We start from the raw sequence: 20,596 nt of genomic DNA, 5'->3' as shown, positions 1-20,596 counted from the left end.
AAATCCATTATTGTTGAATAAACTTTTTTCCAGAAAGATAAAAGCCCGAATTTTATCATATGAAAAGCAGAATAATATAAAACTTATTTTACTATTTTTTATAGAATTTTAAATTAAACATTTTTCAAAACCATAACTCAGTGAATTCCCTGACATTTTTGTCTCGATGGATAAAACGTTTAAATATTTAAAAAAAAAAAGAAGGTTTTTGAACCAATTAATTCTTTTTTTGTTTAAATAAGCTTTAGGATAATTTGCTATTAGAATATGCAAAAATATAATATTATAAGCACCTGAATTTCAAATAATTCCAACTTTTTATATCACTCTATAGATTTCCCATAGCGAAATTAAAAAACAAAACAAAATTTAATGATAGTTAAAAATAAACTACGAAAGCCTTGATAGGACTAAATTCATTTAGCCATGTATTTTTAACGATTAAGTGAAGGGTTTAATTCTTTTTTCAAAGCATGTGTTGAAAACAACTCTTACATCTAGTATCCCGCTTGGTCTACCAGAGGTGAGGTGAATTAACAAGAAATTGTCGTAAGAAATTATCGTATTTTTAGCAAAATGCGCAGTTGTTTATCGAATTTTCTTTTTTTGTATCGATTCTTCAAAGCATTTCCTATTTAGTAGTATACTAGCAGTATTGGGATCACTAAAAGAAAATTATTAATTTATTTTTCAAAGATTTAAAAGTAGTATTTTTCGCATAAATAATGAAAATATATAAATTTTCTTATGCTAATCTAAAAGTTAACAACTATTATTAACATATTCAATGAATTTAACGCATCCAAACGCAAACAATGAAAAATAAAACACATTCAAAATTCGGATTTTCAACCTTAAAATCTGATACGTGCGCAGTTGTTTTATTTTTTGTTTGTTTGTTTTATCTATAATCCTCACCCTCCCCACAATAGAATATATTTTGCTCAGTTTCGGCTGATTATTTTAAGCATATTTGTAACCACAAATAAAGAAGGGAGGGTTGTAGGCTGTGGTGAAAATTGTGGGAATGCAGGCTTACCTCTTAAACGGCCTCGGTGTGCACTTTGGCGACGCAGCGTCATGATGCTGAAAAGGGTCCAAGATGGTGCCTGCGACCTTATATAACAATACAGTTTCGCAGAATCTAGTGTGCTCTCACGCACATATGCAATACTCTGTCTTTTATAAAAACAGGCCACTGGAGCAGATGGGACAGACGTGAAAACGAGTCTATGGAAAGTACCAACGGACGACGCTGCTGCAGTGAGCCGAGGTTTTGTGTACCCTTTTTATTTTCTTTGCAACAACAAGCTATTTCGGCGTACATCTTTTACCATGGACAGATTCGACCTGAAGCTGATACTAGAGTTTGACAGGTCCCCGGCTGGTCCTTTGGTGGTTGAATGGCTGGAGAAGGCCGAGCGCATTTGCCGGTTGTGCAAAATTAAGGATCCAGCTATGGTCATCCCATTGAGGCTCACTAAGGGAGCTTATGTCATGTACCAGCAGCTCGGGGATGAGGTGACAATGGAACAGATAAAACAAGCATTGTACGAAGTATTCAGTGCGGACCCTTTGTTGCCTAGTGGGAATGGAATTATTGAGAGAAACCACAGGACTGTCAAGACCATCGCAGCTAGGACGGAGTGTACGGTGCCTGAGGTGGTCTATTGGTATAACGTCACCCCTAAAGACGATATTTCACCCCCTACCGCACCAGCTGAAGCACTGCACAGGTACCACATCAGGGTGAGAGGCATGGAGACCAGCCCACTGCCTGAGCCGGAGGTGACGAGAGAGAGTATCAAAGAGAGGGATGTCGTCTGGGTTAAAAAGTCCCGCGGCAAGTGCACCACACACTATGGAACTGGGCATATTACTGAGGTGATCAGCCCGCAATTGGTGCGGGTTGACGGGGTTCCCCGTCACATCAAGAATCTTCAATCAACATCACAAGCGCAGCCGCCACTCAGCGATGAGAGTGAGACTGAGTCCGAGACCAGCAAACCATCATTCTGGGTTATGCCGACTTCGTCGGACAGCGACCCTGAGATTAGCAGCCTTAGGTTCACCGACCCTGAAACTGAGGACGAAAGCACAGGTGAGGACGAAGCCCCCAGTCCCTCTCTCCGAAGAAGCACTTGAAGAAAAACGCGTCCCTGCCCTCTCTGTGATGATGATATCAGGGGGCAGTACGGCGAAAATTGTGGGAATGCAGGCTTACCTCTTAAACAGCCTCGGTGTGCGCTTTGCCGACGCAGCGTCATGATGCTGAAAAGGGCCCAAGATGGCGCCTGCAGCCTTGTATAACAATGCAATCTCACAGAATCTTGTGTGCTCTCGTGCACATATGCAAATATGCAAATTTGGAGGACTCTGTCTTATAAAAACAGGCCACTGGAGCAGATGGTACAGACGTGAAAACGAGTCTACGGAAAGTACCGATGGACGACGCTGCTGCGGTGAGCTGAGGTTTTGCGTACTTTTTTTTTCTTTGCAACAACATAGGCAAAAAAATATGCATATATAAATATCGATTATGAAAAAAGTACACCATTATAAAGTTCATTCTTTACTTAATAATCGGTGATAATTTCGTATTGATTGGATAATTTACTTGATTTTTGGTAGATTTTTAAAGAGAGACTCCATTAAAAATTGCCTACTCCCTTCGTTTTGGCAGTGCCCACATTTTTACTTATGTAACCGTTGTAAGACTGAACGATTTTTGGATATATTTACCAATCTAGGATATATTTACTATCTAGTAAGTGAACTCTTTCTCTCTCTCTCTCTCTCTCTCTTTCTATTTCTAGCCTTTCGAAAACTGTTACTTTATAAGGATTAACCCCTTACAAGACATATCTTGGCAGCCAATGAGTTAGTAAATTCTTTTCTATAACCTTCTGTTCTTGGACTATAGGTTTATCACTTCAATAAATACAATTATTTCTCCCAAATTGGTCTCTTTTTTTCTTTCTTGAGTATTTCTTTATTTTATTAAGGTTGTCAAATTAACATGCTATGCAGAATTGCCCTTTGTTGTATATAACGAAAATAATTTCTGCACACATTGAAACCCTGGCTTTCCTTAGATCACTAAAGTTAAGTGATGCTGAGTTTGGTCAAAACAAGATGGGTAACCATTTGGGAATACCAAATGGTGTTTTAGGAGGATGGAGACACCTTACTGCAAAAACTAACGTCATCAACTCCCCTGATCAGAATATATATGCAACACAAGGGGACTTGTGAATTAAATAAGATGATAGAGAACATCAGTTCGATCAGCTCGTCAGCAGCACCAAATACAGCAGCACCAAATAAAGCAGAAGCAATCATTGTCAAAGACTACCAGCTTCTGCCTATTGATCACGTTCATATAATTTCAATTGAAATTTAGAATGGTGAATCGGTTTTATATATAAATTTAACATAATATGAGTTCTCATTTCTGAGGCATTTTAGTGTTTTATAGCAGTTAACTAAATTATTATTTTTCTCTGTGAAATAAATACTGTGTGTTTATATTTTGGAAGTGGTAGGAGGTCTACTTTTTTAAGGTAACATAGTTTTACAACCTTGCCAGTTACACTCAGGATTAGTAGTAAAAAATTTGATGAAAATCCCTAAAAAGTTAGTATAGCCCAGAAATGATGATGAAAGATTATAAAATTACTATATGTAAATAGTGTCCAGGACTAGAACTTTCAATACATGAGGATTTTCTAAGAATTTTAAATTCAATTTAAATGAGTTTCTATTGGTTGGTTTAGATACTTCCAAATTCCTTTTAAACAGTTATGAAGTAATTGAGCCATGTTCTTGAACCAAACACTTAAATAAAATCGATTTTTCTAAATTGTTTTTAATATTTATTTTTTAAATATGGGTAAAGTTTGTCCCCTATTTAAATCTATATCCCCCATAACAGTACTAAAATCTATTTTCAATCAATATTTATTCTATAGTTGCCTAATTTAGCTACTTTGCAAAAATTGCCTAATTTTCCTAAATTCATTGACAATAGTAATAATTGACCAAATCTTAATAATTATGATAAAATCATGAAACTTTTTTTATGTAGGAAAGGTACAGAAAAGTTAAGCATCCTTGCCCTGCCCCAACTTTCTCATATTAAGAAGGATTTTCTAAGTAGTAACATTATTATTTAGAAACTCATTTTTAACATAGGGAGGGGGCTTTATTAACAATTTTGTTCCTACACCATCTTATTTTGTATACCAATTGTTGACTATTTTCAATGTACTGTGAAAAAATTCAAATAGCATTTTGCCAACTAAGGACGACTAATGCAAATCGTCCTTGTTTTAAAGGAGAAATAAATCTTTATTTGCTTCACTATTTTCTATTAATTACAAGGAAAATATTTTAGGAAAAATATTCAGGAAAATCGTCTTTTCTAATATATGCTCAATTCTCTCCCAAGTTTATTTTTTGTTTTCACAAAAATATATGATATTATACAGGGGTTTTTTGTTTCTTTTTTGCAGTGCAATAAATCTATAATTAAATATTTAGAAATTTAAAAAGAATATGAATCGGTAGAAATTTTGGCATCGTCCCATCACTGATATATATATAGTTAGGAAGGCATGACATAATAAATAGGGATTATCTTAACACTTTATTACAGTTTCACAGGAGGTCCAATTGTTAAAGGTTTGTGAATAATGCCCTTAATGTCTTTAAATCTTAAAATGTATAAATACATTAAGGATATGATTATTGAATTTCCAGTAATCAGATACTCCATGAAACTGCAATAAAATAGCCTACATTTATTGTTGTACAACTTTATCAGATAGGATATTGCGATTTTTGCATGCCATCTTGATTCAGATCTATTCTGATGTTGAGGTTTGGTTTCTTGTTATTATACCTATGTAGGTCATGTTGAATAGAAAATATTTTATAATCAACTTGAATAAAATCTAATTAAAAAATCCTAAGCAATGTTAACCGGTAAAGCTAGTAAAAAATACAATTTTTTTCTAAGAAAAAGTATAAATGGTTTTGGAATGTCCTAATAGAAAAATCTTATTGTGATACCAAGTTCTGTTGTGATATTATAGGTGCCTGCCTCCTCGGGTGTTAGAAAGAAAAGGAAAAAGGAGAAAAAGATATATAACAAAAAAGAAAAGTCAGTAGGTTTAGTGAGTAACAAAATAGATAGGAAGCCGTACATTAGGGTAGACAAATCTTCCAGAGCCTAAGCAGCAGAACCAGGTCTGCAACGTTTATGTATTGGTGTTATATGTCAACACACACTAAATGTGACACTATTAATGATCATAGCAGGGTTAAAAGAGCTGAAAAAAAGAGTTAATTATACACTAAGAAAATGTTAAGAACACACATGTTGACTTCAAACCGATAAGCTAGGGTTCAATTAGTGAAGAACCACCATAGACATTTAGTGACACGTACACACATTCAGATGAACCCTCCATCACAAGTACATATCTCTGTATGCCATGTTGGTACCCCATTATATAACAATAGTACCACTTTCAGAGGAAAGAAAGTTTACACCATTACTTACCTTTTACTGCTTGGTATATAAGCGGGTTGAGTGACCCTTTTTATCCTTTGTGCTGGCCTGCCAGGATGCATATTTATTTATATTTATTTTTATTAGAAATTACTTATTAATTAATATGCTGGCTGGCTTGAGGAGACAGTACACCATGTTTTATTTTAATGTGCCCCCTTCTGATTGGCTGTCATCTTGAAATTAAAATTATTTATACTTTCAAAAATGACTAAGTCAAGACAAAACTAATGGAAGAGAGAGATGGTTTATTTGACTTGGTCTTTGTTCCAAATCATTGACCAATAGAATGAGATGGAGGGGTAAACAGAGAGTTATTAATAATTACTGTTTAATTATATCTTTCAATTTCTCAAGTTCACATATTGCATTATAACCAAACATTATATGGCTAACTGGAGATAACCCGTTATATGAGTTTGTTTTAGGTCTGATCACAGAACACCTGAAAAAGTTCAATGGTTATTCTGGTCATCCAGAACAATTCTCACAATATGACAGTTTAGCCCTGATCATCTGCACAGGGACAGAGTTTGATGAGGGTTTCTGGTTATTCTGTTTCAATAAGAAAAGCCCACCAATCCAGGAAGATAGGTGCAGCCACATGCTACGTTGCGATTGCTTTTGTTGATCTGTGAGTCATAGCCCTCTCCCAGCGCTGAGGTTGGCATTTCTCTTCTGATAGATGTCCCCTGAAAAAAAAACCCACCTCAAGTTGACTGTCTGGTTCGGTAGCAATATTAACAACCACGCAGAAGCAATAAGTAAAAACAACTACAGTCGTTAAATTTTCTTTTTTATAAAAAATTATATTAACAGAAACTATATAACTACAAATCTATACCTATAAATTCGTTTTACTTTTGTGTGTATTGATATTCATATTAAAAACCCTCTTTTCTATTTATTTAAAAAGAAAATACAGTTTTCTTTTTAAATAGTTGAAGTTGTGGAATTGCATTCACAAGCAAAAGATCTAGCTAATTTGCATATTCTTTTAAACATTCATCTATATATTAATATGATAGCGTGTGTGTTCTTTTATGTGTCATGTTTACATCCGGGTGGTTTAATTGTTATGAAATTCCTCTATTAAAAAAAAAAAAAAAATGGTATCGCTGTTGAGGCAAAGCTAATAAAAATGATTTGTCCTTCTTGGCCAAGATCAAAGTGTAGTATATGTTCTTCAGACTCTACATTTCAATTTCTTCTCTCTCAGTGAAAGAGAAATCCTTTATGACTAAGACAATTTTTTTTTCTTTTTCTCTACGTAAAAAAAACGACCCTGGTGTCTAAATCTGTCCTGTGGTGAGGCATTCTAAATAGGTACTATATTTAATGTATCAAAGTTATAATATTACAAAAGTAACTGGAAAAAGTAATTTCTGATTTAATTATAAAATGCCCTGCAAATGTCCCTTCTGATTAATTATAAGATGCCCTGAAAAATGTCCCTTCTGATTATTTTTTTTGTTGTTTACTTGCCTACCTACAAGGGCAGAGTTAGACATGAGGTCGGTTAAAAATTGAGGGGGGGGGCAGCTCCCCAAAAGGAGCACTCGGACCAGTAACAAAATTAAAAATTGTATTAGTAATGAAGGATTTCTTCTCCATTAACCATGACCAAAATGTCACTGGAATGCTGAGACTGATACTACACTCAGAAATTCATGTTGAAGTAATGGTTGCCTAATCTCTAACCGTGTTAATGTTTTTATGTATTAAATTCGAAAAGCTGCTGAAGCAGTTTATGATTTAAGCATTACTTTATTTCATATATATTTTAAACAGTGGGTTTGGGGATATGAAGTCAGTCCCGGAAATGACTTAAACCGTTTGATTTAAACATTACTTTATTCCATGTATATTTTAACAGTAGTGTAGGGGATATAAAATCAGTCCCGGAAATCACTGAAACTCAAACGAATCAAAGGAGATTACAATTGCATTGTTATGATGACTGAATTTAGGCATGGACATGTGTCAGAAGCAGAGATGCATCATTAAATTCCTGGAAGATGAGCATTGAGAATGGTGGTGACTATATAGAAAAATAAATTCTAGAGCACAAAAGGTCACTCGTTTTGATGGTACCATTCCCATCTTCATAGCTCTTCAACTTTTTCAGTTAAAATTAGGAGGCTTAATTTTTGGAACGACCCTCACATATATATTAGTATAAAAATATACTTATAGCAAGTAAGCTTTAAAGAAATTGTAGCAGCCGCTACAAACAAGCAGAGACTACTTCTCGCAACTTTGAGATTTGAAATCCATTTCTCCCTGGCTTGTCCAATCACAAGCTAGCTCTCAGTCACATGACCGAGTACATAAAAGGCAAAATCACAAACCCTTTTTCCTTTTCTCGCTAGTCTGCCCAACAGCAAACATCGCTGGGGGCTTCGGTCCCCAGGCTGACCGTGAGTGCTATGAGCTAGCTATTGATCTTTTCAAGCTCCCATCTGTTTCCACGTGCGGTACTCAAACGAACATTCTTTATTACGCTAAAGAACATACATCAGTACAACTCACGCACGACAATGCACTGAGTACAAAACAAGCTTCTCTTCAAACTACTACTTGCTTCCATGTGCCATACTCAAACGAACATTCTTTGTCATGCTTAAGAACTGTGCTCGACGATACCACTCACAGACACCCATGACAACATGTCAACGCACTGAAGATTTTGTCCTTTCTTTCTCTTTCTCCCCGATGACTACTAGCTATAAACACGTGCGTGCATGAACACTGAATTATTCTCTCCTTCAACCAGCCAACATGATATTAAATCTATCTTTAAACACATTGAACACTTTTCTCTCTCTTTCAATGAACTCTCTTACTAATACGTTTCTCTCTTCTACCAAAGCTACTAACAAAAATGACAAATAAAGTTTGTTTATTAAATGTTAAAATGAGACTTCCTTTCGTTGTCCTCATATTTAACTAAAAAATGTTTAGGGTTGTAATTGCAGAAGTCCGTAGGGACATTATAAACTATTCACTATTCATGGAAATGTCTTGAGCCTTCTCTCAGTCGGCCATGCCACCAGGACATCTGATGAAACTTCCTGATACTTGCATGGTGGCTTCAGGAAAGGTTATTTTATTAATTATTTGCCCCCATTCAAAAAATAAATAAATAAATAAAATAAAAATTATAATTAGCTCTAACCTCAAAATCACTTTTAAAATATGACAGTATTGAACATTTTGTTCTATTAATCTCTATTGATAAAGATCTATCAAACAAATTATTTTATCAAATGATAAGTTTTAATGCTAGCATCCATTTGCGTTAACTCTACATGAAATTGGTTCTTAAGTACTTAACAAAAATGAAATTCAGAGTATCAGGATCTAAAACTTTTTTTTTTTTTAACCTTTATGGTCTGTGAAGTAAAAATGTTTTAGCAAATTTTGACTAGAAAAAACCTCATGTAGAATGAAGATATCTCTATTTGTATAAAGTTAGATATATGCATATATTTGTATGTGTAGCATTCATTCCTAAACTAATTAACTGACCATTATGAATTTTGCTACTGATGGAGCTTGCAACTAAATCAATTTTTTTCCATTTCACAAATACTGCCAAATTGATGTTATATTCACGAGTAACCCTCTTGTTTCTAAAATTACCGAATATTTTAGATGTTCTGTTGATAACACTTTTACTCGTTTTCTGCCAGGAGATGAGGCCAAAGAGTTTTTTTTAAGTTCTCTGCTGCATCTATCATTGCAATTTACTGTAGAAATTGAGGATGACAGTTCTCTCTAGTCACTTGATGCTTTAGTGCCCAAGATGGATCCAAAGTTTGAAACCTCTATACAGAAAGACAACCTTTACAGTATTATATTTTTAATGTCCCTCATACGAGAAAAAAAGTAACATTAATTGAAATTAATTTTAGCAAATTTACAGCCTTTTATCACCTTGAGGGACATCTGGCACCTCTCTGAAATCAATAAAAACTTGTATAGAACCATGCCGTCCTTCTTGACTATCACCTACCCCAAAATTGTGTGCTGTGGTTTTCTTCTATTTTAGTTGTGTTTACAAGTATAAAACAGTTGACTGCCAAACTAAACTACCTCTGCCCAGGTTTTTATTCATGTATGTTTTCCCTGGTCTTTCTCGACCAACTCACCCTGATACTTCAACTATTCTACATCTGTTATACATAAGCACTTTCATCTATTTTTTGTAATGTGATCAAACCAGCAAACTAATTTGTTTTGTACACTATACTGTCCAAATTTAATCTTCCTCTGAAACTAAGCATATCTTTAAGACTCACTGTTATATTCCGTTTTGACGGTATATAATAACATGACAAAATACGCCGAGTGGAATGCGTAACAAAAAGGTTTATTCGTACTTCGAAATAATACACAATACAAAATGGCTGCTCGCCTTGAAGTTGATATACGCGTAAATGAAGGTAAAGGAAAAAAGGTAACTTAACGTGTGTGAGCGGAACGCTCGTCCTGGGAGCTTGGTTAATCCTGACTACACTTGGAGAGTGTAAGACGCGAGACGGTCGGGCTAGTGCGTACCACTGAACTGACTCCAAGACAATGCAAGACGCTCTTTTATACACCGTTTCGTATCCGGTGCTATCCGTAATTATGTCCCTTATAACACCTCCCCCTGAAGCTGAAATCTTCCCGATTTTAGCTTTAATATCGCTTCCGTTTAGGATCAGGACTTAAACGCCTGACGACTTTCCTTTTACGTGTGCTTTTCCTTTTGGTCAGAGTTTCCTTTGGTAAAGAATTCTGTTCAGCCCGTGCGGTATGTTCAGGAGATACATTCATGGGTCCATGTATACCCACCAGTTTTGGAACGTTTCCATTGGAATTTCCTCTGTATTTTCCGAAATTCTGGAATGGATTTGATTAACATGTCTTTTACAGACAAAACTGGGACCTTGAATAGTATAGACCATGTTCCCAATTCTTTTCTTAACAATGCCGTCCACCCAATGATTTTTTCCATTCTGAAAATTTTTAAAATAAACTTTATCTCCTGGGGAATAGCACTTTACATTAAAGTTTTCTTTTCTAGTAACTTTCTTTTTATCCGGTATAAGTCTATCGAAAATGGATCTAATTTTTCTGGCGAACATAAGTTCTGCAGGGGATGAATTTACATCATTGTTTGGATTTGGGGTTACTCTGTAGATCGCTAGAAATGTTTGTATTGTCCGCTCATCTGTGTCAATGTTCATGTTTTTCCTTAATGCCCGCTTAAACGTGTCTACAAATTTTTCTGCCAACCCATTCGATCTAGGATGGTAAATAGGCGTCGTGATGTGCTGTATATCCAGTGAGTTGCAGAATTCTCTAAATTCGTAACCTGTGAATGCTGTACCATTGTCACTCACTATGGTCTTTGGTACACCAAACCGACTGAAAATTTCGTCAAGTGCACTAACAGTATTCCTTGCTGTTGGATGTCTAATCTTGAATATCTCCGGCCATTTGGAGAAAGAGTCCACTACAATTAAGTAAAAAAAAACTTTTAGGGGTCCGGCATAATCAATATGCAGTCGTGACCAGGGCAAGTCCGTCTTCGGCCACGGGGTCGTTTTTACAGGCGGATCTCGGGCTGCTAACTGACATCCTTTGTACGCTTTGACACAGTTTTCCACCTCTTTATCCATACCAGGCCAATACACATAACCTCTAATTAGGGATTTCATCCTTGAAATGCCAGGATGACCTGTGTGAAATTCGTTTAGCATTCTTTTTCGTAATACCTGTGGAATTACGATTCTATCGGCATACATAAGCACATCTTCGCAAAAGGAAAAAGGTGTAATTTCTCTTGCCATCTTATTTCTTTCCGTCCGTCCTACTTGATTTTTCATTTGCTTTATAAAAACGTCTTTTGCAGCTTCTCTTTTAATCTCTTCTAGAGTTACCGGGAGTTCACGGATCATATTGCATATTGAATTTGAGCATTCCCTTTCATCTTTAAGAGCTGCAATTACCGTCTCTTCGAAACTTTCATTTCTTCTTGGAATCAACCTTGACAGTGCATCCGCGTGTCCTAACTTTTTTGATGACACATGCTCCATCTTAAACTGATAGTTTAAGAGAGTTACAGCCCATCGCTGTAGTCGATTTGCAGTATGTGTAGGGATGCCTTTCTTCGATCCAAATATCGTGATTAGTGGTTTATGATCCGTCTGTAATATGAAGTTTCGTCCATGGAGAAAACGGTTAAACTTTTTGACTCCAAATATTATTGAGAGAGCCTCCTTTTCAATCTGGCTGTAGTTTTTCTCAGCTGCAATCAAAGTTCTTGACGCGTGAGAGATTGCTTTTGTTGTTCCATCCTCATACTTGTGGAGTAATGCAGCACCAACTCCGTAATCACTGGCGTCCGTTGCTAGTACAATCTCCTTCTCTGGATCGAAATGTGCTAATGCCAGATCTGATGGTAAACATTTCTTAATTTTCTGGAAAGCAGATTCACATTCCTTTGTCCAATTCCATCTACTGCCTTTTTTTAGTAGCTCGTTAAGAGGAGCTCTCAAATTATGTACATTAGGGATGTATATCGCATAGTATTGTACCAATCCCAGAAATGACTGTAGTTTTGATACTGAGTCTGGGGCAGGCATCTTATCAATTGCTTCGGTCCGTTGTGGATCTGGCCTCCGTCCATCTTTGTCAATTATTTGACCCAGGTATTTGATCCTTTTCATGAAGAAATCGCATTTCTCCGGACTCAATCTGAAACCAAACCCCTCTATTCTCTTAAGTACTTCTCTGACGTGCTTCTTATGTTCTTGCAAATTACTGCTCTTTATCAAGATATCGTCAAGGTATGCCATCGCAAATTCCAACCCTGCGAGCATCGTATCCATTATCTGTTGAAACAAAGCAGGGGCGACCTTTAAGCCAAAAGGAAGCCTCTTTAGCTTGAAGATACCCTTGTGCGTATTAATGCACAGGTACTTTGAACAATCATCATTGACCTTGATTTGCAAGTACGCGTCTGAGAGGTCTATCTTGGAAAAAATTTTTCCTCCGTTTAGTTTTGAGAATAGATCTTCTGCCGACAGAAGGGGATAATTGTGGTCCTTTAAACAGTCATTAAGGCCTGTTGAGAAGTCCGCACAGACCCTGATTTTGTTATTTTTTTTCTTCACATATACCGTCAGGCTGGCCCAATCCGTATGGTCAACTTTTTCAATAACCTCTAACTGTTGAAGTCTTTCCAACTCCTTCTCGATTGCGTCCATCGATGAAAACGGTACATTTCTTTTAGGTTTGAACACTGGGGTGGCATCTTTCTTCACTTCAAATTTGGCTTCTACTTTCACACAATGTCCAAGTCCTTCAGCAAAAACCCTTGGAAATTCTGCTTTTACATCGTCCAGAAAGTCTTCCACTTGGTTTGTTTTCTCTGTGTTCAACCTATTACAAAAAGAATTAACTGGTCGCTCCCATAAGTTAAACAGGACAAACCAATCCACTCTAAACAGACTTGTGTTCCTTCCTGGAACCACGTACACTTTGGACGTGCGTGTCTGACCATCAAATGTCACGTTGCACCTCAGTTCTCCTTTAAATTCCAACTTTTTGCCGCACACACTCCTCGCCATCTTGCTGGTTTCCATTAGTTTGGGTCGACCGATCCTTCTCCAGATATCTTCATCTATCATGCTGATGTCCGAACCACTATCCAGGAGTAATGTTACAGGATGTCCATTTATGTGAACACTGACATACTTACGCCTTTCGCAACTTTTCTCTTTCCTTGTGCGAAGCGCATTCACTTTGTCAGTCTTTCGTTTTTTCTTCTGGTCACAGTACGTTCCCTTGTGGCCTTTGAACCCACATTCGTAACATATCTTATTCCTGAACCAGCAGGTCTTTTTGGTGTGTCTCGTACTTCCGCAACATTCGCAATTTTGGTACTTGTGCATTCTAGAGGTCCTTTGTTCTTGGGTCTTGTAAGTTCTAGGGGTCCTTTGCCTTTTTACATGTTGTACCTTGTAAACGCTTTTTTCTTCAATGCGGGTGTTGTCTCTCTTGATATTAATGAGACGTTGACATTCCTCGGTAACTTTTTGTAAAGTTATATTTGGGTCCGACTCCATAATTGTCAGGATCCGGGATCTGATATCTTTGTCCCTTGGTTCTGTGAGTCCCTGTACAAAGATTAAACATTTAAATAAATCCGCAGAAATTTCATTTAATTTAAATGATTCACATAAGCAATTTACAAAACAAGCATACTCTAAATAGTCTTCAGATTCCGATTTCTGTAAATTCAAACATTTATATCTAGAGTGGAAAAGGCTATCTCTTTTATCAAATATTCTAGACAACGTATTAATTGTCTCTTCAAAGGTCACTTCCTCCGGCTTTTTGGGTAAAATTAAGTTAGCGTGCTTAGTGTTTTCGTCAGTACCCAGTTTTTGGAGCAACAGCGTGACTTTTTCTTCGTCGGTCCAATCCGAACACCTCTTTGTAAAAACTGTTTCATACCTTCTATAGTATGCTGGAAATGTAACGCCAGTATCGGGAGAGTAGTGAAATTCCGACAAAGAATTTGAAATACCTTCTGCAGAAAAATTCGTTTTTTTCTCAGTTGTCGAGGTTTGAATTAATTTTTCCAAATTCTTTTGTTGAGTCGACATTTGGCGTTGAAGTATTTTTGTTTGTTCTTGTTGTGCCTCTAAAGTTTTTTGTGTCATTTCTTGCTGTTGTTGTTGCACTAAGAATTGTTGTGTCATTTTTGACTGTTCCTGAACGCTAAGAGTTAGCACTTTCGTCAACTCAGCCAATTGTTCCATATTTAAAAAAAAATGTCTTTCTAAAATTTACAACAATGATTCCACAAAATTTCGTAAGTATACGTTTTTCGCCAATTAGCAACAAGTCTTGCAAGAATAAATGTTTCCACACAGTTCATACAATTTAGCAATAGTAATTCTGCCTAAACGTAATTTTACACAATAATACTTTTCAAATTTACACAACGAATAATGCCCGAAAATGAGCAAACTGTTTTTCAACAAAAATACGGTTGCACGAAAGAAAAAAAAAAAAAAATTAAATTAAATCAATAGTCTGTTTAATTTAGAGAAAAAAAATCGTAAAAGTTCTTTTTTTTTTTTCTTCCAAAAACGTAATCCAAAGGTGCCGGGTTCGAATTCCGCCTGCGTTCCTCACATATTTTTTTTTTTCAAAAAATATAAATAAAGTTCACTTTACCTTGTCAATATCTTTCAAGTACAATTTATTACCTTTCCGTGAGTTCATATCGGAAAAATCCGTACTTTATGTAAGACAATTTCGAATAGTTCTTTGCCGTACGTGTTCAGTAACGAAATCCTTGTAAATTTGAATAGTACACAGTCCTATTAGTACGGTAATTTATCTCTGTTAAGAGATAAGAATCATCCTCGTCGCCAACTGTTATATTCCGTTTTGACGGTATATAATAACATGACAAAATACGCCGAGTGGAATGCGTAACAAAAAGGTTTATTCGTACTTCGAAATAATACACAATACAAAATGGCTGCTCGCCTTGAAGTTGATATACGCGTAAATGAAGGTAAAGGAAAAAAGGTAACTTAACGTGTGTGAGCGGAACGCTCGTCCTGGGAGCTTGGTTAATCCTGACTACACTTGGAGAGTGTAAGACGCGAGACGGTCGGGCTAGTGCGTACCACTGAACTGACTCCAAGACAATGCAAGACGCTCTTTTATACACCGTTTCGTATCCGGTGCTATCCGTAATTATGTCCCTTATAACACTCACATTACACACCTATCTTATCATTCTCAGTATTATGTCGCTCCATGTAACACATATCCTAAACCTTTACTGATCTATCAGTAGAGGTCCTGCTAACCAGGGTTGCGAAGTCGGATGGTAAATGTCCGACTCCGACTCCTAGAATTCCGACTCTGACTCCTTTGATATCTGCAACTCCAACTATGTGGAAATCTATTCTGCAGATCCATATACTCACATGTATTCAGAATGCATTTTATAATTACTTTTCATGTATATTATTTTTGATGTCTAACATTCATTTGTATGATAAATATACTCACATATACCAGTTTCATTTCTTTCTTTTTTACTACTCTTAACAAGGCATATCACCACTTTGACATAAAACGATACTATTTGGGATCATGTCTAGGAAAGATCACCAAGATGTTGGTTTATGTAAGATTTTAACTTCTGCATATCAGTACGACCAGGAAAGCCGGTAGCAGGAAGGGAATTCCAAAGTCTAGCTGTTCGAGCGAAAAAACTATTAGAATAGAAAAGCTTTCTAGCATCTAAGGACCTCAACAGTGAAGGAGTGAGATCTTATTGCTAAGCGGGTTTGTTGGGGATAAGTATAGCGAGGGGGCACAAGTGCAACAAGTTCATCAGAACACTTTCCATTAAAATATTTGTAAAATAGGAACAGAGATGCAACATTGCGGAGATGGAACAAGGGCTGGATCTTAGTTGATAGTGGGACCAAATAGATTGACAACTCTTTTTTGAACCCTATTCAAGAGGGAGAGGCTAGTGATAGATGCACCAGCCCAGATGTGACAACAATACTCCATGCATGGGCGAATAGTGGCCTTGTAGGATACTTTTAGGTATGAATAGTCTTCTAGCTCAATAGAGGGAACCCACCTTCTTTGCAGCAGATTTTGCAATGTCCTCTATGTATTTGTTCCTGTTTATATTATATTAATTATATTATATATATATTATTATATATTATATTATTATTATATTATATTAATAAATTATTTATATTATTTAAATGTTAAGCCGAAGAGTTTGAAGGTAAAATTCTCAGATAGGGGGGTTATTTGTCATTGATATAGGCGGTTGGAGAGGTGTCTTGTAATTATTAAAGGAGAGCAGCTTAATTTTACTAGCATTAAATGTTATCATCCATTTGCGTCCCCATTCCATAATGGTCTGGAGGTCATTTTCCAACGATACTGCCATTTTCTTAGATTTATGTACATCCGTTCTCCCATCATGCATGTGAGGGCGTTGTATCATCAGCAAATATACACAATATTATCAGGGAAGTCGTTTATAAATATCAGGAATAATAATGGTCCAAAGATCGACCCCTGAGACACTCCCGCATTAATGTTATGCTGCTTGGATGTGCCTCCGTCAATGACAACCTGTATGCTTCTATTGTCTAAGATGGATCTAATTATATTTAGTATACATTCAGTTATAACGTACAATTTAATTTTCATTAACAGCTCTTTGTGCCAGACTTTGCCACCTTATCCAGTACATGGTAAATGCGTTCAGAGATGAATGTTAAAATATCTGCAGTAGAACGATATTGCCTGAATCCATACTGTTTGTCAAAGATTTGCTTTTTGGAGGTAGTGAACTAGGTCTCAAAGATTTTAGCGAAGACGGGGAAGAGACTAATGGGGCGATAACTGAGAGGGTCTGTTCTTTCACTAGAATTCCTGTACACTGGTACCACAGAGGCTATCTTCCACCTATTAGAGAAGCAAGATTCAGCAAGGCATTTATTGTAGAGCTTGGAAAGTATAGGGGCTAGCTCAGCGGAACATTTTTTAATTAGTATAGTAGGGATGAGATCAGGCCTTTAAGGTGTCTAAGTTCTTATGATATTGCGGACATGAGAAGGGGTGACTTTTACATCATCTAATGTGGCTTCAGTCCACATAATGAAATTTGGGAGGCAGTTGTTTGTTGACTTTCAGGTGGAGTTGGAGATGAATCGGCGGGCAAGCAGTTCCACCTTCTTCATTGCCGTGCATGCAACCTTCTGGTTGTTGCTCAGTGGGGGAATTACTGATTGCTCTTTATTCATTACACTATTACAGATTTTTTAAAAATCACAAGTTCTTATCTTTTGCGATTCTATGCATTCCCTAATTATTTCAGCATGTTTTCTTTTGGTGGTTGCTATTTCTCTATTACAATGATTTCTAGCATCTATGAATTTTTGCCTATTTGTATTTGACTTATGATGTACAAACCAGTGGAATGCATGCTGTCTTTGTGCAATGGCAGCTGCCCAATCTGTAGTGAACCATGAGGGTGAGTGGGGCTTGCTATATTACTTCTGTGTGGAAACATGTGCTTCAATGCCTGCTTTGCATCATTCAGTTGTCTCATTGGCACTCTGTTCAGCAGGAAGCGAGAAGATATCAGTCCATGGAGCATCTCGGATGTGTTCTCTAATGGTTTCCCAATAAGCCCTGTTGTAGTACCTTGTTTTGAGCAATGATTCCTCACCTTGAGGTTGGGATTTAAATGTGATGTCAACTGATACCACTAAGTGGTCTGCGTTTCCAAGTGGGCATTAGTCACACAATACTCAGGTACTGTGGTGAGGAATAGGTCTAGAAGTGAAGCCTGCTGAGGTTCACGATCTGGTAGGCCAGTTGGAAACATTACTGTCTATGTGAGGAAATGGGCTATAGAGAAGCTATTAGTAGAGCGTCCAGCTTCATCTGTGTAACCTGAGAAACGAAGCCAATTTTTATGGTAGACATTAAAGTCACCAAACACATGTACTTGAGCATTACTATCCAAGGAGAGTGCTGCATTTATACTATCAGCAGCATTACAGATTAGGGTACAATCCTGACTTGAAAAACGGTAGAGAAAATATAAGTAACTAAATGTTAGTTGAAAGCACATAAAAGCCTGGTCATCCGAGTCAAGATGTTTTGTCTAGTTTAAGGGAGGGTGCTATGAAAACAGACTCCAAGTCCTTACAGCAAAGAGGGAGGTATCCTGTCATGATAAAGTAGTTAGAGGGGATTGAAGAGTGTAAGTTTGTTTCACTTAATGCTAAGATATCCTGGGAGTTTACTAAAAAGGTAAGACTTTGCATTTGTGAAAGCAAGCCTTAAGGGCAGAGGTGAATTAGTTTTGTTTGGGTGATTATTTGGTTTTATTGTGATATTTGTTTGGGTTATCATTTCATTATGTTTTTGTTTAATGTCAGGTTACAAAGTGGGCAAGTTTGACACCAAGTATACACACAGTGGCCCATTAGCTGAGTCCTGTCTAGAAATTGTGCTTTCGTGAAAGCTCACCAGATATAGCAGCAGGGTCTCTTTCTGTGCGCAACATAGCACTACAACTATCCTGATATTATACAACTGATGACAGAGCAGTCAGTCTAAGCATTACCAAAGAGTTAGGATTCTTGTACTGTCAGTTGGAAACAGCAGCCAGACAAACTGTCAATCAGTTACCCTCAACCTCTCAGACAAGACCGGCCTAAATAAGTCATGTGAGCACAAGTGGTAAGCAAGCAAATCCAATTTTCTCAGTTTCTGAGAGAAAGAGTGAAATTTTAAATAGGGATTAGGGGAACAGCGTTCAATGTCCTAGTCAGAAAACAAGGCCAAACACAAGGTAGCTCTGGCAAGTCCCTGGTATTGTACCTCTGGTCTGGCTAATAGACAAAGAAAAAGTGTGAAAGCTGGCGATAGGCAGAGCCTATCTACTCCTTAAACAAGTTAAGTTTGCAAACCAGGGATTTGTTTGAATCACCAGCTCTAGGGAGGTTGCCGACCATGACTGAGGAGGCACTTCTCCGCTAGTTTTATTATCAGTTTTCTTTCTCTTAGATGGATGATCTGACAAGATCTATGGGTCCATCACACCGAGAGCGGTAACCATGCGCCTGGTTTCTACACCAAGTATTTTTGCGCCCCCCCCCACATAAATGAAGATATTGTGTATTTTACTTTCAAGTTTTTCTCTATTCTACATAAATAAGTGTAGGATTAGAGATAGATTCCCTTCTAACATTTACAAGAAATTGTATCTTTCAAATACTGTGAGAGAATCAATCGGATCTAATTACTTGCTTATGTAAGGGAATATAAAGCAAAGAAAATAAAAGAAATGGTGGGACTAGATCTACATAAAGAGGTTACACACCATATGGATAGATAGATGCACTTAACTTGGTATTCTTCAAGTGACCCATGTTGGTCTAGCTAAAAGACCAGTGCTTGCACGTGATATGAATTGAGGTGCAAAGATTAGCGTTTATTTGAGAGCAGTAAAAGGGAGGGAGAGAGCATCTGCCTTAAGAGCCAAATGTGTTTTTTGATTTTAATACTTCCTTCTTTTATTTAATTGGCACAATATAATTTTCGATTTCTGTATTAATAATTTAAAACATACAAACTCATTTACCAAAGGTGATGAATGCTAGAAAAGAGATGCATATTTCCAATTTTTCTATTGTCTATACATATATTGCTAACTATTACTAATATATTACAAATAAATGACATGCGAGAAAAATCTGGGAAAATAGTTTCAAGTGGATAGATAGCCTGGAATATAGAAATGGATAAAATAATAAAATAAAATAAATTAATTTTTTGGTAATATCTATTTTAAAGGCAGATTAAGGAACGGTTAAAATTTTAAATAGATATAAAGTTTTTTGGGTTTTTTTAATGCAAGTCCCCCTTAAAAATTTGATTATCGTATTTTATTGTATAACATGGGGCATACACTCGCCAGTTAAAATCAATACAGATAAGAATTGCAATGTGGTTAGAAATACAATCTAAATACATTTAAAAATACAAAGTAATTTTATAGAATAAGTTAAAATAGCAAAAGGATAAAAAATTTACAATTCAATTTTATTATCCTATCAGTTCAAAAGGGACTACAATATTTCAGGATAGGGAAACCTTTTTAGGCCATGGCATTTCAAAGCCAAATCTTCTAATCAGAAAAGGGGAGTAAAGACACATATTATACAGAGAAGAAAGGTTTTAAATGATAGTATTGCCTTTATGGAAAGAGGATCAAAGGAAAAACATGAAGCTGTACTAAGACTGAAGCCGATTTTTGGACTGCCAAGCAACCACCGTAAAAGAGTAATAAAGAATGCGAGAGAGTTGAATGCTCAGTTCATTAAGTCCAAAGTAGCTGAGCAGCAGCTTGGTTCCTACTAGTTTTGGCAAATAGCAAACAGG

The sequence above is a fragment of the Euprymna scolopes genome, chromosome 7 (genome assembly GCF_053919585.1).
Source record: "Euprymna scolopes isolate OS-2025 chromosome 7, ASM5391958v1, whole genome shotgun sequence".
Classification (NCBI taxonomy): domain Eukaryota; kingdom Metazoa; phylum Mollusca; class Cephalopoda; order Sepiida; family Sepiolidae; genus Euprymna; species Euprymna scolopes.
This window is presented reverse-complemented; position numbering follows the sequence as displayed.